Genomic DNA, 22,708 nt, shown 5'->3' on the forward strand with positions numbered 1-22,708 from the left:
CCAGATTTAGTCTAATAACAATAGAGTAAAACAAAACCTTGCCAGCAACACCCCGTGCAGACTAAGATCAAAACAGCTTTTTTGGCTTTTCTGACATTACTGACTTATCCTGAGATTGAAGCACACTAAAATGCAGATTATTTCTATTTGAAATTTATTTCTACCTAGCCTACCTCCCTCATCATGTATTTGTAAAATTGATTTCTGAATCCTAACATTTATCTCCGAAATTATAACTTAATGAATGTCTCATCCTTCTAGCGAGTCAAATCTCTCTTTGATCTCAACTTCATAACAAGACTACTGAGGCTCCATGTTATCTGGAGTTCTAATAAGCATTCTTTTATATCTCAATTAAATCACTAAACAAATTCTGTTATTGTTTGTCCTTCATTTCTTGAAAAGGACCATGACATCAGGGAGGTGATGCCATGACATCCAAGTGAAATTGATTTAAGTTTGGGAGGGCTGGGCAAAATCATCATCAGCCTCCTTTTCTCCTCTGGATGATCCTCAATACAGTGGAAGACTTGACCTTTGCTGAAACTTCAAAATATTATCTTGGAGTTCATGGGCTAGGTTTCTTTCTTAAGGAAATATAACTCAAATAACTCTGGCTCTCATTAACTGGACCCATTTAATAGGTCCAGGTCAAGCCCTTTCTGGTCACTGTTTTGAGTCCTGATTGGCTCAGAGTGAATGTAAGCAGCAATTGTTTCTGTTTGGGACCAGAAATCCTGAGAGATGATAGATACAGATACAGATACAGATACACACATTCTATAAATGATGGATAAATAGATGGATGGATAGATATACACATAAATATAGAGATAGAAACATACTTTTTTTTTTTTTTTAGCTAGATAAAAGAAGCCATTCTCGATCTCAATTTTTATCTAGCCTTAAATCATTTATTGAGTACTACACCTCAGTCAAACTGAGACCTGTTAAAAGACAACAAATAATGAAACACAAAAAACTAATCACAAATCCCTAGGGCCTTCCACCCCAGGATGACTTCCAAGTTAACACCAGCCCCTTTAATGAGTAGTCATCACCCATGGGTATAATCATTTAATCATTCAAAATTTAGCTAATTATACTCCTATCTTGACTGTAGGAACTCCTTCTTGATCAAGAGCTGCTGAATGATGAAGTAAACAAGGAGTCAAAGGGAAAGTAACATTTTATATGAATTTAATTAGGAATCTTATCACATATTAACTTGTTTTTATTTAATTTAATGGTCCAAGAGTGTGTCCCTACAACTAACCTGAGCCTAAACTACTAGGCTTGCCAGAATTAAATCTAGCTAATAAATAAAGGTAGATAAGAACTTTCTCAGACTTATCAATCAATAAGATTTTATTTCAGTTACTTCTTATATATTAGGTACTGAACTAGGCACTGTGAATGTAAACATTTTTTAAAATGTATCAATTTCTGCTTTCAAAGGGTTTTCACTTTACTTGAGACAACTTGAATATATTCAAGTATACATGTACTAAAGACTACAGTTAAAAATAAAGTACTTAGGAAGAAAGGGTAACAGAAGGGAATAGAAAAGGTTTAATGTAGCTGAGACCTGAACTGGGTCTTGAAGGAAAAGAAGGATTCAGTGGGAGGAGTACATTCTAGACATGGAGGTCAGCCTGAAAAAAGGCAGAGATTGGAGATGGAGTACCATGTAAAAAGAATAGAGGGACTGTGTTCAGCTGTCTGTCAACAGGAAGAAGAAAAATAGATAAATGAGTTTTTTGTTTAATGAGGCTATCATTTCAAGGCTCCCGAGTTGCTTGGGACCTTGCCCTGGAAGCAAACAGCCAGCATATGATAGGGGCAGGACTTGAAGCTAAGGGCTTTTGATTTCCAGGTGATCTTTCCACCCCATTGTACCACACTGCCTCTTTCATCATCTTTTTCATCTAATTGTTGGGTACCCTTTGGAGGCATGGAGGTTTCTCTAGAACTTTTTCATTCCTCTTTTTTTCTTCACTGGAATTACTTCTGTTTAATCATCAAAATAAAATTCCTACATGTTTCACATTACTCCTGGACAAATAACTTCCCCCTAAAATTATGAATATATTCAAAGGAATTTTACTTTTTTTTTTCTCTGAATATGTAATCTCTTCTCCCACTACAATGTGTATTCAATCATACCCAGCTTTCCTTCTCTTTTTTCATAAACTCTAAGATAAAGTCATAAGCTCCTTGCAAAGGCTTCAACATTTCTACTTAGCCAACAATTTAATCCATACTAGTCATAATCAAGTCTAGAGTAACATTTCTTCTTTTCCCAGATCCCATCACTTTAAAGATATAACTCTCTCACCAAGCAAGACAAAAAAGCCTTTGGAAAACTTGAATTTCTAATGCAGAACAAAAAGAAGTTTGCTAAAATATTAAGTGACATTTAAAGAGACGACAAACACAATGATTTTAAGGAGAACAACTTATATGGTATAGATTTGATAATAAATTTTGTAGAAAGATTAAATAGGGAGTCCCTGGAATTGACCAAAAAGGGCAATTACATAGTCAGACTTTTAGGAAATCATTTTGACAGGTTGAGTGAAGAATTGAATGACAGAGAAGATCAACCTAAAGGCCAAGTGTGACGTGAAAAAGGTCTACACCAGGATAGTGTCAGAGAAAAGAAGGCAAAGACAAATGTTATGACACTATAATCAAGAGGACTTGGTAACTGATTAGATATGGAAGAGTAGTACAGGGAAAAGACTAAGGAGAGGAAGATGATGTTTGTAACCTTGGGAAACTGTAGTTAGAAATGGGAGACTAGAGGGAAGAGAAAGAAATAAAAGGTCAGCTTGGACAAACCTGAGACCCAACCCCATAAGGATGATAACTGACTATGGGAGGACAAGATCACCAAGTGATGCTGCACAAAACCACAGGGGACTCCTAGGGTAGGTAAGCCACGTGGGACCTGGATGGACAACCAACAACAGAGACTAAAAGGGGTAAGTGCGACAAACAGGCAAACCAAGAGACAAAAATACAAAAAACCTAAAGAATTATTAAAAAGATGGAGATGAACAATAACCTCAAAAGGCTGCTGAGAGCTCAAGAAGAATACAGATTTAAAAAAAAGGCTTCAATCTAGAAATTAAAGGGATCATGGATAGCTTTGAGAGGAGCAGTTCCCATTAAATGATAAAGTCAGAAGCCAAAATACTTCTTGGGAGTTCAGAAGAAAATAATTGGGAAGAAGGGGAAGCACTGATTACAGATGGTCTTCTTAAGAAGTCTGGCCTTGAAAGGGAAGAGTGATAAATAAAGGCAGTAGACAAGATCAGACCAAGTGAGGTGTTTATAAGGATGAAGGAGATATGAATGCATTTGTAGGCATCACAGAAGCAACCAGCAAAGAAGAGACTGAAAATTAGTGAGAGAGAGAGAGAGAGAAGGAGAGAGAGAGAGAGAGAGAGAGAGACAGAGAGAGAGAGAGAGAGAGAGAGAGAGAGACAGAGAAAGACAGAGAGAGACAGAGACAGAGAGAGAGAGAGAGAGAGAGAGAGAGAGAGAGAGAGAGAGAGAGAGAAGGAGAGAGAGAGAGAAGGAGAGAGAGAGAGAGAGAGAGAGAGAGAGAGAGAGAGAGAGAGAGAGAGAGAGAGAAGGAGAGAGAGGGAGGATAATACTAGGGGGCCTATCAAATGAAGAAGACAGGATGAAATCAGATAAATTATGAACACAGAAGGGTCTGTCTTGACAAGAAAGGCTACCTTTTCATTAGAGACAGGTAGTAGAAATAGTGGTAGAAAGTATTTGAACAATATAAGATAAATCATAATTATTTTTTTTTTAATTTTTATTTTTCTGAGGCTGGGATTAAGTGACTTGCCCAGGGTCACACAGCTAGGAAGTATTAAGTGTCTGAGATCAGATTTGAACTCAGGTCCTTCTGAATTCAGGGCTGGTGCTCTATCCACTGCGCCATCTTGCTGCCCCCAATCATAATTATGTTCAAGAAGAATTTAAATTATATCTAATTTTTTTTTTTACTAAGGCAAGAATTGCATAATTTACTTGACTAACACTGCCATTAAAAAAAAAAAAAGAAACCCAAAATGCAGTTATGAAGAAAATATATTTAGAAAACATAAAAATTCCCTACCTATATCAGATAACTGGAGTCACTGCATTTTATATCATTTTATAATTACTGAGGAGTTTCTTAACTGCAAAAACCTAACCACTCACAATTTTCTTATGAAAAGCAGCTTATTAATTGTAATGATCAATCATAGCCATACAAGTGCCAAAATACATTTCTATTCTCTTGGGAGAAGAGAAGGAAACAATGGGTGCATATCTGTCAGAAGCAGTTGCTATACTAGCTGGGTTGTTGTTTTTTTTACTGTTTTTCTATGTTACAAAATCGAACTCAATGGTGGAAATTGGAGGAAGGGGAGCAGAAAAAAATTATGGGTAAAAATAGAAGGCCTCAATAAAAAAACTAAAGTAAAATTAGAAGTGTCCCTTTCCCACATTGCAGTCTACAAGGCTATAATAAAAATATATTTAGTGCAAGGCACCCCCCCTTTGAGAATTGCCTCAGTACTCAAAATAACTTTTCACCTGGAAGAAGCCACGCAAATGTGAGAATTCTAGAAATTCTCCCAAAGGTTTATAATCTACACAAAAGGTCATGGTGTACCCCAGTTCAGTCTAGTCACTTATCTTTATGTGACTATGACCCTCAAAAGAGGATCAAAATTTCAACCTACTTTGCAAGGTTGTAATGAGAATCAAATGAGATACTATCTCTAAAGAGCTCAGCACAGTACCTGGTGACATGGTAAGTTTTATAAAAATGTTAGCTATAATAATTATTATGAGATTTTTAAAATTAAATAGTATTTTTCTGACCCATAACAAATTTTAATCAAACTACTCAATTATTTGGTTACCTTCGTGAGTTCTCTACTACTACCTTCAAAGTTCTTAAAGCTTTTCTTTCATAAGACTGGATCAACAAGAATGTGATGTTTGAATAATGTTTCCTATACTGTCTGATGGCACAAATTATTAAATACTAGTGCTTAATGAAAGAAATGATGATATTTCTTGTGAGTCTTTCAAACACAGACTATCCATTAAAAGCAGAGGAATAGCTAAGTCTCAAAGTTGTTCAGTGTAATCCTATTTATGCATATGCTGTTTTTCTCTTTTTCCCTTTACAAAATTAGCAAACTCATGAAGCAGGTGAAGAACCACAAATACACGAAGAGGATAATTGCTGGAGCTACTCATCAAGCAACTGGGCAGGAAAAAAACAACATTAAAAAGCATTCTAAAATGAACTAGTGCTAGAGAAGAAAGCCCCAGGTTATAGCCTAAAAAAGTAGATGAATGCTTTTTGACAATTTTGTTTTATATTTTTTCTTTCTGAAAAGAAAAATGGAAGGCATTTAATTAACAAAAGTTGTCCATGAGAGGGGAAAAAAAAATCTTTAAGATTCTTATCTTTTTAATTTTGTATTTCCTAGTCTCAAATCTAAAATTCAACAAGTGGCTCCCATGTGCAATGAAATTTTCTAGGTTTTGCAGACAGAGAAATAAGATATGTTCCTTTCTTTCAAAAAATGTTAACTACCTAATAGCAAAGGCTTCATAGCATCATAAATGCAAAGCTGAATTTGAAGAGGTTACTCATTTTACTGAGGAAATGAAGACCCAGGAAGTTTAAATATCTGACTTACCCAATATCATACTGGCAGTAAGTGGGAATACAGGTAGTAAGTCAGGAAGTGAATTCAGGTCTTCTGACTAAACCCAGCACTCTTGCCGCTGCACTACACTGAGATTAAAAAGGTAAATAAATCACAAGGAAATCAATCAACAACCATTTATTAATAAGCACATGCCAGACACAAGGCTAGAAAGAAAGAGTTTACAGATTGTCTGTAAAATCAGAATAACACCATAGAGTAGAATAGAAATGTTTTTTATTCACTACAAAATTTCTTCTAGGAACAAACACAAACAAGAAATTAAGATAACTTGTGTTTACTATCTAACAGGATTCACCAAAAATTGTACTTTAAAAAAAATAACACTAAAATTTGGAAACTTACCAGAAATGTTAAAATACCTACAAGAAAATTAAAGTTGATAACTCTGTATCATGTTAGACAATGTAAAATATATAAAAATATTTTAATTAAAAATGGCTGATGTTCATAAAAGATCTTTTAACTTTTTAATGGAGCTCCCTTAATGCTAGCATTACTTTGAGGAGATGAGTTTTCCTTAACCCAGAGTAGAAGAAAACCTTAGATCACAAATGCATTCTCACTCAAACTGGAGAAAAAAACATTAATTTATATTTTTTAAAATCTACATGCAGATTTAATATTTTATTTTCACATGCAACACAAAAGAAGCAGAAAGGTGCCTACTTTTCTTACCAGAACATGATAGTGTTGGTATTTTCATCAATAACCTGTTAGAAAGATAAGTACAAAGGGCCCAAATTGCCAATTTAGTTTTATAAGTCTTAAATATAAACTAAAGGAAGATTACTAGATACTTACCTTAATAGTTGCCCTTTCCCCCATAAAATAAGACTATTTCAAATATATCAGACATTAGATTTCAAAGTTGTAGCCTTCTTCAGTCTCAGGACTTTAAGTCAATACAAAACATCAGGGTTGGAAACCTAAAAATTCAGAAAAATACAAGATTCATTGTTTATGGACATTTTCTAGCAATATCAAGAAAATGTTAAATTTCTTAAAACTGTCCTAACCAAAAATCTACCTTATATTTATGAAAAAACTGATAAGCAAAAGATATTAATTTTTATATAAAAGACAAATATCAAACCAATTCCACTTGTTTAGTGATGAAGAGAGCCATCTACACCCAGATAGAACCGTGGAAACAGTGTCGAACACAACATAGCATTCTCACTCTCTCTGTTGTTATTTGCTTGCATTTTGTTTTCTTTCTCAGTTTTTCTTTTCCTTCCTTCTTCATCTGATTTTTCTTGTGCAGCAAAATAACTGCATAAATATGTATACATATATTGGATTTAATATGTATTTCAACATATTTATCATATATTGGACTACCTACCAGCTAGGGGAGGGGAAAATTTGGAAATGGTTTTGCAAGGGTCAATGTTGGAAAAATTACCCATGCATATGCTTTGTAAATAAAAAATAAAAAAGAGACAAATCTATATTATGTAAGGCACAGTAGCAAGGTATCATGGTGATCTTATTTTCAAAGGGTTTAACTGGAAAAGGAAAACATGTTAATTATTAAACTAAATATCATATCCATCCAACTACTTAGAATCTAGCTTAATTCTTTCTTTCAATTAATTCAATTTCTTTCATCTAGGATAAGCAAAGAATCAGGAAATAAGCAAAAGTAATTTAACTGATATGGAACAAGAACTTTAATCAGCAACTTTAATCCATACAACCAGTTTCCATTGCCACAGAGTTAAACCAACTTGGGAGACTATGCTGATTAGCATATTTTAAGATATTCAAAGAGTTGGTCAAAGTTATATGGACTCTATCAGATCCAAAATCTCCTCTAACTCTTCCCCTTATTCCCTAGACCCCACCTTTATTTCCTTTCTATTTTCCCTTCCAACTTTAAAAGCCCCACTGCTAGAAGCACACTGCTTAATTATATATGATTCTGTCTTGCTTAGTTACATTTGGGTGAGCCTGTGAGCCATTTCATGTAACAAATGGAATCCTTTGGCCATGACAAATCAATTCACGTCTTGAACTACTCTCCCATCTAATAACATGGTATTTCATTTAAATTATACTACTTTATAACCACCTATAATGCATCCATTCATTCAATCAACATTTATTGTCTATTGTGTAAGAATCTATAGGCTAAGCACTGAAAAAGTTTAAATAAATAAGACACATCATCTGTCATCAAAGTAATCACAAATAACTAATACACAACATTATAAAGTATAAGAGTATTGCATACAAAATGCCAAATAAATGAAATTCAGAGGGAACATAAGTGATACCAAAAAGCTCATGAACTAAGCTGATGTATTCTATAGTAGACTGCATATTGCTCACAAGTAAAACTAATTTTTTTTTATTAATACAATCAATCAACAAGTATTAACTAAGAAATAACTTTGTGACCTCAGGTATTGTGCTAGGAATTGGGAATATAAGTACAAAAAAAGAAACAATTCCCAAGTCAATTAAGCTTACATTTTAACTGGGAAAGAAGTACATATAAAATACAAACAATATAATTAGAAAACTAACAAAATACAAGTATGTACAAAGTAATGGAGCACAAAAAAATTTAGGAAGAATACTAGCAGTTGGGGAAATCAGGAAAGTCTTCATGAAGATGATGCCTGAGCTGCATCTTTTTTTGGGAGGTCCAATTAACTGATGTTTCTTTTGTCCCTTTTCCACCCCCCCCTACATTGAAAAGAAAAACAAAACAAAACAAAACTCTTCAAAGAAATATCATTAGTCAGGCAAACAAATTTCCCCAATGGCCACATCAAAAATGCACCCTCAATTCATCAGACCTGCCAGAGATATGTAGCATCTATCATCACTGGCCCTTGGAATTATGGCTGGCCATTAAAATTATCAATGTTTTTAAGTCCTCCATAAATTGTCTTTATGATGCTTCTATTATTGTATAAATTGTTGCTCTGATTCTGCTTATTTCATTCTGCATGAGTCTTCCCATATTTCTCTGAAATTATCCCTTTTGTCATTTCCTATGGCATAACAGTATTTGATTACATCCAAATAACTAAGCTCTATCTTTAAAAGTAGAGAGGGATTCTGCAGTGGAAGTAAGGAGATTTTTCTTCACTCTCGAAGAGGATCATAACATGAGAAAGGTGATGTCATGACCTGCAAGTGAACTGAATTTAAGTGAGAACAAGCTATACAAAATCACCAATCTTACTTTCCTCCAGAGCCATCTGGGTCCAGTGATAAGTACAGATTAAGATAACTAGAGATGGCCCTAGATGCAGTGGGAGACCTTAGCCTTTTTGAGCTAAGAGCATTCTTCCCAGGTCTGCTTTGTCTGAAGCAATGCCCATTCAGTGATTAAGGCTAAGTAAGAAACGAGAAAGAAAATGGCCTCTTTTACCTAGTTTAAAAAACACAGACTGGGAGAAAACCCTCAGAGTTTTTGACCAAAACAGAAAACAGTTGTGGACTCACTTAGCCATCAGAGCCCAAACAATGACCAAGAGAGATTTGAGCTGTGACCTACTGTCAGCCAATCAATGAGAGCCACAGGAATTTGGGTTAAAGGCATGATTCTTTTTTTGTTTTGTTTTGTTTTGCTGAGGCAATTGGGGTTAAGTGTCTTGCCTAAGGTCACACAACTAGGAAGTGTTAAGTGTTTGAGATCACATTTGAACTCAGGTCCTCCTGAGTTCAGGCCTGGTGCTCTACCCACTTGTGCCACCTAGCTGCCCCTTAAGGCATGATCTAAAAAAAATATATATATAGCACATAATCCCCAAGATATCTCAAGAGGTTTCAGCGGATCAAACTTATATTGCTTTGTACAGGAGAGTGTACACTGAAGGCATATGTCCTTCCTTCTCCAAGAGGACCATGACTTGCAAGGCAGTGAGGCAGAGCTGTTCAAAGTCACCTGCCCCACTCTCTCAGAGGCATTACTCTTAGCAATGTTGAGAAGAAAAAATAAAAATATCATGCTTAATCACATATTATGTATATACCTATAACTTCTATCAGAATGTGATAAAGCCAATACTAAAACCATTTTTAAGAGAAGTGAAACAGACTAGAAGCAGCAGCTGAGTATGTCTAAATTCTAGGCCCATTTCAGAAATAGTGCCAGTATGATACTTGTCCGAAATGGACAACACAGTAAAGCAGAAAGAGCACTAGCTTCAAAGCATCTGGATTCAAACAGGACCTTGGGCTTTAGACTAAAACTCCAGGGACCAGTTATTTTATATGGATCCATGATCTTCCTCTGGAAAATATGGATCATAATTTCATAAATAATGCTGATATGTCCTCTATGCTACAGTCAGTAATAGGCTCTGAAGAGTGTGTACCACCAAAACAAAGAGATATTAGTGCAGACAGATAGGAACCAGACAATTACAACAGCTTCCTGAATGCTCCCTGCTTTGTTTCTCATCCCTCACTGTTCTTAATGATGCTGCTGCTAAAATAATTTTCTTTATGTCCTCACTTGATCATATGACCAACTCAACCTAATTCCAGTGGTTTCCTTTTATCTTTAAAATAAAATGAAAATTTTACATACAGTCCTCTACAATCTGACCCCATCTGAACTTGCTAACACTAGGGGACATCACCATACCTGGGCTCTTTCTGCTCCTCACTCCCCACATTCTCTTTCCTGTTCCAAAGCTTTAGCCCCAACTATACATCATGCCTGGACCATCCACTCCCTAACTTACTTCTACTTTAAAGTTCCTTTCTTCCTTTCAGATGCAGCCCAGGCACCATCATCTACACAAAGCCTTTCCTGATCCTCATATTCCTAGTGCCCTCCCTTCCCAAATGTTTCTACCTAATTATTTTGTGTGTATATGTATTTAATTTTATGTTTTATACATTTATATGTATATATACACACATACATATATGTGTGTATATATGTGTATACACACACACACACACACACACACACACGTCTTGACTCCCCCAGCAAAATAAGCTCACTGTTAGTATGGAATGAAACGTGCTACCCACCTCTGTTGAAGATGAGGAATCAAGAGAACACAACAAAATAGACATAGAGATAAATGTAAAAACACCAATGCAGAATGGTGTTTTGTTTGCTTATACATGTCTGTGACATGTTTTCTTTTTCTTTTTTTTTTTTTTAAGACATACATAGAATAAAAATTAAGGGGCTGAAAAAATTTACTATGTTTTAAGTAAATCCAAAAAAGCAGCAGCTGCAATCATGCTAATAAAGTAAAAATAAGCATTTAAAACATAAAAAGGATAAACAAAGAAAACTATGTTACACTGTAAGAACCAGAGACAACAGACCAATATCAATATTAAACTTATATTCTCCAAATAACTAAAGTTAGGATCTAAACTCACATAATGAACATTACCTGAGGTACAAGAAGACAAGAGTTTTTGGTGTCTTTCCCTCACTTCTGGATAAATCTAATAAAAAGATAAAACAAAAGAGAAAATACAGTCCTAAACAAATTGCTAAAGAAGCTAGACCTAAAAAACTTATGGGATATTATAAATAAAGACTGTAAAACAATATTTGTATTTCCTAGCACCATAATGAACATTTTACTTTTGACCACATCAGAAATATTATTAACAAATGAAAGACAGTAGAAATATAAACACATCCCCACAGACAAAATTTAACAAAAATAGTCATTGGTTCTAGGGTCACAAACAAAAGACTTAGAGATTTAACAATGATAACCTAATGAGGGTGTTAAAGAACAAATCATAGAAACAAATCATAGAAACACATAGTTATGTGTGAGAAAATGATTATGAAAAAACATACCAAAATTTTGAGGGTTCAGGTAAAGCATCCTTAAATAAACCTAAAATAAACATAAGAAGCCAATATTGTAAATTAAAAGAGAAATAGATACATTGGAAATGAAAAAGAATATAGATATGATAATCTATAATTAATAGATAGTAATAAATAAGCTAGTAAAATCTAGATCTCTGGAAAGACTAATAGAAGTGATAAATCTTTTCCTAATCTGATTAAAACAGGCAGAAAAATCAAATCAACGAAATATAAAATGAACTAAGTGAAATTACAACAAAATCAGAATAAAAACAATAACTATAACATATGCAGTTTTGTGCTAACAACATCACAAACACAAAAGAAATTAATAATTTTAAAAATATAAAATATTCCAACTATCAAAAGTCCAGATAGAGACCTTCCCTAATACAATCTCAGAACAGAAAATATAGCTAGTTTAAAAGGGGCCTACTAAGGGGGGGAGGGGGAACTGATCCTGATTGATTCAGATGAGAAATTTAATTTCACCTCTAAATTAAAGAACAGTTGGTACAAATATTTTACCAACTATTCTCAAAAACTAAGATAAAAAGTACTCTACCGAAAGCCCTTTATGAAACAGATATAGACCTAATAAACCTAAACCAGGGAAAAATAAAATATAAAAAAAAAAAATTCAGGCCCATATACTAATAAATAATGACTCAAAAATTTTAAATAAGAACTTGTCAGACTATTGTAATTTATCCTAAGAATTATTCATTATAGCCAAATTGGATTTATACCAGAGATGCAAGCATGCTTCAACCTTAAGAAAGCAATCAACATCATTAATATTAAAAACAAAAACATCCAAAACCACATGAGCATTTCAAGAGATGAATGGCCTTTGCCTTTGACAAAGTGCAACAGACTCTTATGTTGAAAACCCTAAAAAGAATAGGCATACAGAGATATTTTTTAGTATCAAAAAATTACCTAGATAAATCCAAAAGCAAACATCACATGTAATGTGGATGCACTACACTCTTTCCTAATACCTTGAAGCAAGGATGCCCACTCTCCCCACCATTATTTGATATAGGTCTGGAACTGCTAGCAATTGTAACAAGAAAAGATGAAGGCATAAAAATAGGTAAAAAGGAGCTAAAACTATCAATAACTATCAATTAACTTAAAAAACACCGATAAGAGCCTACTATGTACCAGGTGCTGATGATACAACTTAGAAACTCCTAGCAACAAGGACATTAAGACAATTATAATGGTGTTTCAGCAAAGTTGCAAGCTATCAAACCCTCAAAAATCAACCATTTTTCTATAGAACTTTCAAATATCAAACTGTATCAAAATTATTTACTATTAATTGGAAAAACAGAAAAATCAATCAATGGAAGAGACTAGACAAGGTAGAATCAGAAACAAGACAATTCAATAACTCATTGTTTGAGAAGGGAAAAATATAAATTACCCAAGGAAAAAACTCCTTATTTGATTTAAAAAAAAAAAAAAAAAAAAAAAAAAAAACCTATTGAGAAAACAAAAGTTTAGACATTAGGCTTAGACCAACACCTTATACCATATTTCACAATACATTCTAAATGGATACAGGACCTTAATATCACGATCAGAATATCAAAAGAGAAGCAGATCACATACCTCATCCAGCTGTAGGTAGGAGATGTATTCTCAAACAAACAATAGAGAAAACTACAAAAGATAAGAGATTAATCCATATTACTTGAAACCAAAGCAGAGACAAAAATCTATGTACCTAAGATAAGAAAGGAAGCAACTGAACGGGAAAAAAAATCTTTGTATTAAATTACTCAGATACAAGTTTGATATTCCATATATATAAATAATTAACAAATATATATAAGAGTAATAGCCGTTCCCCCCAAGACAAAAATAAATATTTCTTAAAGATGTATTTACAGTGCCACATGAAAAAATGCTCCAAATCACTAGAGAAGTGCAAATCAAAAAAATCCCCGAGGTTTCACCTCACAGACAGAAAACTGGCAAAGCTGATTTTTAAAATGGTAATAATCAATGTTGGAGGAACTGTAGAATTATAAGCACACTAATACACTGTTGGTCAAACTGTGGGGGGGAAAAAAAAACACCCAAATCTCAAATTTCTTAAATAAAGTGACTAAGATATCCAAACCCTTTGAACTAGAGATTTCATTACTAGACTTATACCTTAAAGAAGCCCTAACCCTGTCACTTCACCCTGTTTGCCTCAGTTTCTTCATCTGTAAAATGAGCTGAGGGAGGAAATGGCAAAACACTCCAGTATCTTTGCCAAGAAAACCCCAGATAGGATAAGGAAGAATTGGACATGACTGAACAACAATCTGTTATATGTGATAGCTCTCAGAGAGAGAAGGTAAGGGATTCTGGAGAAAACTAACTTGATATAAAATGAAAGTTGGGGTAGCTAGGTATCACAGTGCATAGAGCACCAGCCCTGAAGTCAGGAGGACCCGAGTTCAAATCTCGTCTCAGACACTTAACACTTCCTAGTGGTGTGACCCTGGGCAAGTCATTTAACCCCAATTGCCTCAGCAAAAAAAAAAAAAAAAAAAAAAAAAAGAAAGAAAGAAAAGAAAAGAAAGAAAGAAAGTCATTAGATACAAAAACATTTAAATTCCTAAAAAGTTATACATAAAGAGATTAAAAGTTCCTATTTTTGTTCTTGGTATATGGAAATGTTGGTGTTTCTGATGTTTGTATAGTACCTGGCACATCACTGTTACGTAATAAATATTTACTAATTTATTGAAAAACAAAAAATGGACATGAAAAAAGTTTAATGATGTGATATTGTCAAAATATGTAATGTCCTGGGACTAGAGGATTTGGATCTAGAAGGCACTTCAGAGATCATTTAGTCTCATCTCAATGGATAAAGTGCCAGAGCCTGGCTTCAAGAAGACTTTCATTTTAATGTGACCTCAGACACTTATTAGTTGTGTGATCCTGGGCAAGTCATTTCACCCCATTTGCCTGTTTCCTCATTTGTAAAATGAGCTGAAGAAGGAAATGGCACAGTATCCCTGCTAAGAAAACCCCAAATGGGGTCACAGAAAATCAGACAGCACTGAATAACTTCTTGACTCCAAAATCAACAGTATCATCAGCTTCAATCAGAGCTAGCAGGCGTATATATAGTGCTTTACAGATTGGAAAATGTTCCATGCAGTCTCATGTGAGGTAACACAGAATGAGATTATTACACAAATGAGCTGAAGCCAAACTTGATAGAAGTTTGAATGTTAGGAATTTATACTTTAATCTACAGGTAATGAGTAAGCACAGAATAAAGAAAAATGATAAAGCAGCAAGGTGTTGGAAGGAAGGAGGATTACTCAGGCAGCCATGCATCAGTCAGAATGGAGAAGGGAGAGCCTGAAGAGGGCAAGAATATGACTACAATCTACACTACAATGAGGGTCTGAATTATTGTGATGGTGGTTGTTGTCCAAAGGAGGAAGGCGTCACTATGAAGGTAGAAAAAGGAATTGGCAACTGATTGGAAAGAGAAAGAGAAGTTAAAGGTGATTTCTGGCTCATGAGTATGGGATAAAGGGACGGGATGAAGTAAAGCCCCAAACAGGTGAGACAATCAAGGGAGAAGGAACCACTGGAAGAACTAAAAAAATGTAGAGCAGCAGCCTTAGGGCAATATCTAGTTTCTCAAAAAAGAAAGAAAGAAGCTAATGAGGATTTAAAAAGAGAACTATTTGTTTGTATGATGTGCCTTTATTTTACAGATTATAGCCAAAGAGATAACCTGACTCTCCCAAAAACTTATACAGGCTCAGAAGTGGTCAGAAAGGGACAGAAATCCAAGTTATCTAATTCCACAATTATTTATTTCCATGACTTAACACTGTCATCTTAAAGAAATCAGAGAATGCATTTGAGAAATAAAGAATGACAAATAATTAGAAAGATGATTCATTACTTATGTTTGAAACATGGCAATATGATAAAAAATGATATTATCTAAATTCATTCACAGACTTAGTATGTTATCAAACTTCCAAAGGGATACTTTATATAACTAGACAAAAAAATAATTCATTTGAAAGAATAAAAGGTCTGCAATCTTCAAAGAAAAAAAAGTAGAGATGAAGAGGGAATATGATAGCACTTCTACCCTTCAACTTTTATTCTATGAAGTAAAATTTATCAATACTATTTGGTACTCATTTTTTTTAAAAATTGAAAATAAAAATAAATCAGTAGAAAGACAAACAACTGAACTAAAAAACAAAATGTAGAAACATAAATAAATCACTTCACAAAAATTCCCTATCTGCAAAGATATTCTGAGAAGACTAAAAAAGTAGTCTGGCAAAAATCTGATTTAGAGCAAATCAATCTCTCACAGCATATGCCACAATAAAAGCAAAATGCATACATACAATGAATACTAAAGATCACACCATAAAAAATTATAAGAGACCTAGATCAGGTATATTCAGTTATAGCTAGGGGAAAAAATCACTTAATTAAGGAATATGGGTGATCACAAAACTAGAACAGGTCATTTTAAGTAAGTGAAATTTAAAAATTTTGCACAAATTAAATCAACACAACTAAGAAAAAGGAAGTATAAATATAGATCAAGGGAGAAAAAAATCTTCAAAATATATTAAATATCTAATAAGGGATCAGATACCAAGATAAAGACTAACAGTCATACAAGACAAAGAGTTACTCTCCAAGGATAAGTAATTAAAGGACTTGAATAAATACTTCTCAAAAGAATTATAAACTATTAATAACTATATGCAAGAATGTTAAGAGACTAATAATGAGATATTCAAATTAGAACAAATAAGGTATGACTTTATGTAGAGCAAATTGTTAAAGAAAGATATAAAATCAATGTAGGAGTGGCAGTAAAAAAGGTACGTTGCTAAAGGTATGAATTATTCCAAATATCATGGAAAGCAATTTTAAGTGAATAACTAAATACATCTATATTCTTTATCGATTGATCACTCTGGTAAGGCATATATACTTCCCCTACACTGATAAAGAAGATCAAAGACATAAAAGTCCTGTATATTCCCAAGTCTTGGCAGAACTTTTTGTAAAAAGAAACAAACAAAAAAATTCCATGCCCATCAACTAGTTAACTGTTTAGTTTACATAACTTGTTTAAGTTATGTAAATGGAATGGAATATTGATGTTTTGTAAGAAATAACCAAATAATGAATTGGGAAAAAGGACAGGAAGACCTAAGAAACGATGCAACGTAAAATGACCAGGAAAATAAACTCCTCCCTCCCCACCAAAAGTTAAACTAAATACTTTGCGATTATAAAAGAACAGATGTAATATGTGCTTCCCTCTCCTCTTTGCAGAAAGCATATGGGCATATACCATGACACTGATTTCATACTTGGTTGTATTAGATTTGTAAAACTACTTTTTAGTTTTTTCCTTCTTTGCTTTTCAGTTTTTCTTCCAAGTGATGGCTCTCTGGGTAGGGGAAAGGGTGAGGGAAATGTGAAAATAAAGTTATCAATGTAAATTAATGAAAATAACTGAGGAAGATCCCTGAGCACTGCTAATGGAAGACATCTCTCAGCTCTCAGTTGAGGAGATACTTTCACTAAGCCTTCAAGTGCAGTTTGGTTGCGTTCCGAGAAAGGATTCCATGGAGAGGGGAATGAGAAAAGATTGGGAAAATGATTGTCACAAAAACAAAAGGTAACAGAAAGTTTTAAAAACATAAATAGGAGAAATAGCAATGTGGAAATAGCAGTGTGGAAAGCAAACCACGAGAAGAACCACAAGGAAGGAATGGTCAGCAGCTCAAATTGTTAAAAGGCTCAGAAGAGAAAACCCCGGGAGACTAGTCAGCAACAGGTCATGGACAACCCGCAAAAGCATTTTCAGCAATTGGAAAAGCGAGCAGCCTACGGGCGGGGGATGAGGGAGTGAAAGCCTCCAGGGAGAAGGGTCGGGGGACGAGGAAACGGCAGCAGAGGTAACAGAGCGGAGGATTGTTTTGTTTTTAAAGGCCGGAGGGAACCTGAGCCTAAGGAGCCGCGGGAAGGAAAACGCAGGATTCTGGACACAAGAAAGGGCCACTCACTAAAGGGACCAAGACCCCGCCTCGGCGACAGGTGGAAAGGCTGCATCCCCAGAAGCCCAACCCGAACCTTGTCCGGGGAATTAAACCGAGACCAGAGAGAGGCGCTACCTGGCGGCGGCCCACGGCGGCCCGCGCAGTTCCGAAGCAGGGCCACGGACGGCATCCCAGGGCTGTGGCCGAGAACGCGGGGGCTGCATCGTGCTCCTGGGAGGACCAGAGGGGAAGGGGGCACAGCCGCAGACGCCCCACTCCGAGGGCTCCCCGCCGCCAAGGAGAGTGCGGAGGACGCGGGCAGGGGCCCCGGGGGGCCGGGACTGCGGCGCTCAGTCCTTTTCTCCTCAGTCGATCGGTCTTCCCGCAGCCACCCTTCCCCTCTCCTTTTCCTCCTCCTCACGCAAGCGTGAGTCAGGTTATAGAAGAGCCGCCAGGCAGTAGGAAAAGGGGGGAGGGGCCGAGAAAGAAGTGGGGAGGGGGAGAAATCCGCGCAAAAGCTGGTGAGCTGAAGGAGGCTCCGAGTCCGCGTCCGACTAGCGGGAGCAGCAGCCAGTGCAAAGCGAGACTAGGCAGCCGCTTCCTCCCAGTCCCAGAGCGGGCCAGGCCCCGCCCCTTGGGTGGCGCGCGATCGGGGGCGGCCGTAAGCCCCCCGCCAGGCGAAGTAGATGGTCTGCGGACACCCGTTCCAAGCCGCGCCCCGTAGAGCCGCGGGCCCTAAGGCACCTTTCCGGCCGACGGGAGGGGACGCCCCGCGGTACTCTAGGGGCCCCCCGGGCGGAGTAAACGAGGGAGCCTTGGGCCCTAGTCTTCTACCCATCCCCTCCCCCTCCCAGACACTCACCTCAGCCGAGTCCCTCGCGGACTCCTTCCGGGCCGCAGAAGGGTCGGAGCTGGGGGAGGAGGGAAAAGGGGGGGCTTTCCCTTCCTTTTCCGGGGTCAGTGAGGCGGGGAAAGCCCAGGCTAAGGGAGGTGAGGGGCGGGAGGGAAAGGGAGAGTATGGCAGGGGTCAGTTCGCACGAGCCCCGACTCTTCCCCAAGGGAAGGAACGGGACTGCGTGGACGCTGTCCGGCGCGCTCACCCGGCATGGGCTGGGGGATTTGCGACGGCCTTGACAACCCAATTGGGATTGGGCGCCAGCAGCCGGCTGACCCCACCCCCAGCTGCGCAGCCGCTCGGTTCCTGGCTGGGCCTGCAGCCAGGCTACCCGCCACTGTATCCCCAGATCGCGCTGGACCCTCTCAGCATCAGCGTCGAGGATGCGGAGCTTGTCGGGATCGGCCCCCTCTCCCTCAGGTGGCTATACCCACCCCCGCAAAGCACTGACGAAAAGAGGGCAGGCCCAGAGGAGAACCTGAGAATCCCCCTCCCAAAAAAAACGCCCACACACACCCACCCACTTAACGAAGTCCAGCCAATCTCCGATTACCGATCAGAAAAAGGAGCCCTCGCTGCTAGACAAGGTCCTCTCGACTGCGACTCCAGATCCAAAAGGAGGCGATCCTATGACGTCATTTGCCAATATCTTTTTCGCGTCATAACTGTTAGGCAGCTGGAGCGATGGACCCCCGGAGTCCGGAAGCCCCGCATTCACACGTGGCTTCGGACACGGCCGGGGGGGGGAGGGGTTGACTCATCTATAAAATGGGAGCAACCCTAGCACTTACTTCCCAGGGTAATGATGAGGAGCACCTGAGATACAGTGCATACGGAGTTTTGCAAACTCCAAAGCAAAGGGCAATGAGAAAGTGCTATAGAAATCAAAGCAAGCCACGTGGAGGTCACTATATGTCACGGAGATTTTTCTTTGATTTCCCCTAGCTCAGCCCAGATAAATTACCCCGAGCAAATCTCGGACTACTCTCTCCAACCGCATTTTGTAATGGGCGAACCGCCCCGAGTTGATAGTTTTATGTCCCCAGGGCCTAGCATTAAGCACCTTGTAATTAGCAGATGCTTGTTAAATAGTTTTTGTGTGTGTGTGTTTTTTTTTTTAATTCGCTAGAGCCGTGAATAGTTTTGTGATTAGGAAGAACCCTAGGGACTCAATCATCTCAATAAACTCATAAGGGCACAAACAAATATGCCCAATGAAACAAGGCCAAAATGTTGACCATGAAAAGATGACTAATATTACCATTCCTTGTAGAAACCATGTGCTAAATTGCACTTTGACTATTAATAGGCTTATCTGTAAAAAGTTTATTTTATTTTTGTCAGCTCGGATTGCTCTTGGCTCTCTTTGCCAGGTAAACACCGTGTTTGTGAGTTTATAGATTTATAAAACTCTGGAATATAATGCTACCAAGTAGGGAATAGAAACTAGAGCTGTGATTTCACTGATTAAGGAAACTAACAAAGCCGGTCAGCATCTTTTCTACAACGTAAAAGTCTTAGAAAGTTACTTCCAGTAACTTGCTGGAAAGCCAGGAAGTTAGTTTGTGCCCTAAATGGAATTGGAACTAGGCTTCTTGACTTCTTGGACAATTTCCACCACACAAGAGTGCCTCCTGCCACCAGCAGTCATTTAATCTGCTGCCTTTTCTCCAAATTTTCATACTGTGAGTAAAACACAGAAACTTTGCCCTTACTTAGAAATAAATGTTTCAGCTACATTTATTTCCTTATTCACGATTAATCTTTTTCTGATATTGCTTCATGAAAATGTCAAACCAGCAGTCTATCCTTCCAAGCTAGTATTCTGACAAGTGGTGGCAAGAAACTCCTAGCAGCTTTCTCCTACCTCTCTGATTTCAACTATCACCTCTTACAGAAACAACTCCAAAATCTCTATATCCAGCAGCACAATATTTCACAAACTCAACTGTACTTCTAACTACTTCTTATACATCACCCAGATCTGCCATCAGTACTTCATATTTACATACCCAAACTAAAGTTATCTTTTTCTCACCCCAAATTCCCTAGTTTTGTTGGCAATCACCCAGGCTCAACATTAACTAATAAGCATTTCTTCCCTCCATCTTTTTGCGATTCGAAGTGCTTATGCTTTTAGGCCCTTATCACCTCTCACTTAAGTAATTGTAATAGCTTTGTTACTGCTCCTATTTTCAGTTGTCATTTCCTAACCATTTTTCACAAAAAGGATTCACTCAGTGTGTTGGGAGCCTTCCTCTCATTCTCTGGATGTTGGGTAGAAACTCAAAAAAAAAAGCACATTAACTATCCATCAATTAACCATTTTTCTTATTATGTGACAAGTTTTTTTTTTTTTTAAACAGCAATGCATTTTAATGACATTATCCCATTTCTCCTGTTTAATTCCTTAATTATAATGTTTCAGCTTCCTCTTGCTCATTTCCACTTCTGAAAAAGACCCGTATTTTCTCTATATCTTACAATAAAAATCATTAATTAAAAAAAAAAATCAAAGGATTCCTTATTTCATAGGGATATAAAAAAAAGTTAACAAAAGACTATACATACTATGAATATTCAACGTAAAATCCGTTAATAATATTCAAAGATTAAAACCCAACAAGCTAAATGATATTACAAATTTATCATACTCTTGAGGAAGGATAAAATTTAGAAGTTATAGCAATTGTGTGCTGTGAAGTTATCAGGGCAATACTTGATTTGTTAGGAAGGTGTCAAAGGAAATAGATGAGGTTTTAGAAGGATGCCAATCCGAGATGAAGATATAAAGGCATAAAAGGACTTCTGTAATTGAGACACCTATTGAAACTCTCTGCCAAAAGTAAAATTGCTAATAAATTCTTATCTTGCACTTATAATAATTCATCCTTCAAAAGGTAGAATTTGCAGCTAAGGAAACTGCTATGATCCTAAACCAAGTTCTCTTTAATAAGGAGGAACTAGTAGCTGAAATAGAAATGAGAGGAAGGGAAGTAGTCACTCCATCTTAAAGTTTGTAATAAAAAAGTCAGCCATCATCTTACATATTAAAATTAGTGACTGCAAATTTCAAAGGGCTCAGAGATATTATAGGCTAAAATTCTGCAGGGAGAAATCAGCTGAAGAACGGAAGAAACTCTTAAGGATAAAATTCTCAAAGGACAAGAATCAATTCCAATGAGGGGGAAAAGAGGAAAATGTCAAGAGAGACTAGTCTTGCTATGAACAACTACATAAAATTCCCAATCCCTATATTTTTGTCTGCCTACATTTTTGATTTCCTTCACAAGCTAATTGTACACTATTTCAAAGTCCGATTTTTTTTGTACAGCAAAATAACTGTTTGGACATGTATACATATATTGTATTTAACTTATACTTTAACATATTTAACATGCATTAGTCAACCTGCCATCTGGGGGAAGGGTTGGGGGGGAAGGAGGGATAAAGTTGAAACAAAAAGTTTTGCAATTGTCATTAGCACTACTGTCTATCTACCCAGGTTACTTATACCTTCAGAATCTAATACTTAATGTGCAACAAGAAAATGGTATTTACACACATATATTGTATCTAGGTTATATTGTAACACATGTAAAATGTATGGGATTGCCTGTCATGGGGGGAGGGAGTGGAGGGAGAGGGGGATAATTTGGAAAAATGAATACAAGGGATAATATTTAAAAAATTACTCATGCATATATACTGTGGGAAAAAAAATTCTAAATAAAAAAAAAGTTTTGCAATTGTCAACGATGGAAAATTACCTATGCATAAAATTTTTGTAAAAATTAATTTAATTAATTAAAAAATAGAAACTAGTCTTGGATACCCAATGAACACTTCAACCAACTTAGTATTTCTTAGGCAGACAGAAATATGAATCGATATCAATTCAAAAGTTTTAAATAAAACCAATCCTGACAAAAGATACTGCAAAACAAACAAAAAACCTCATCCCATTGAGCTTAAATTGAAATGAATAGTTTGATAAGGGCCTAGGGAACTAGGTGGGATTGGCCGAAAAAGCCAGAATACTGATAAGATTGTAATATTCCCTGAGGCAAATAGGGAAAGGCATTAATGGGGATCAGCTCAGTTTTATTCCTGTGGAGGTTTTGGAAAACTCCATTTTAATATATCCCATCAGAAAGCCAAGTTATGATGT

The 22,708-nt window shown here is 36.7% G+C and overlaps 1 protein-coding gene across 17 annotated transcripts in view; it reads right to left on the bottom strand.

Annotated features, from left to right (window-relative positions):
- The window catches only part of ZDBF2 (zinc finger DBF-type containing 2), a 109,798-nt gene that overhangs the window by 76,721 nt on the left and 10,369 nt on the right, over window positions 1–22,708 (bottom strand). For 9 of the 17 annotated variants that reach the window (XR_012487742.1, XM_074298934.1, XM_074298933.1 and 6 more), the window contains 6 exons: window positions 13,204–13,254; window positions 11,566–11,605; window positions 11,144–11,198; window positions 6,564–6,688; window positions 6,438–6,472; window positions 5,730–5,827 (listed from right to left, as the gene is read on the bottom strand). The gene's annotated coding sequence lies outside the window, so the exon portion shown is untranslated. Of the gene's footprint in view, window positions 1–5,729; window positions 6,084–6,428; window positions 6,473–6,563; window positions 6,689–11,143; window positions 11,199–11,565; window positions 11,606–13,203; window positions 13,255–17,777; window positions 17,913–18,504; window positions 18,625–19,090; window positions 19,159–22,708 lie in introns of those variants that run through there. The other 8 variants (XM_074298928.1, XM_074298936.1, XM_074298927.1 and 5 more) reach the window with 7 other exon arrangements.

The sequence above is a fragment of the Sminthopsis crassicaudata genome, chromosome 3 (genome assembly GCF_048593235.1).
Source record: "Sminthopsis crassicaudata isolate SCR6 chromosome 3, ASM4859323v1, whole genome shotgun sequence".
Classification (NCBI taxonomy): Eukaryota; Metazoa; Chordata; class Mammalia; order Dasyuromorphia; family Dasyuridae; genus Sminthopsis; species Sminthopsis crassicaudata.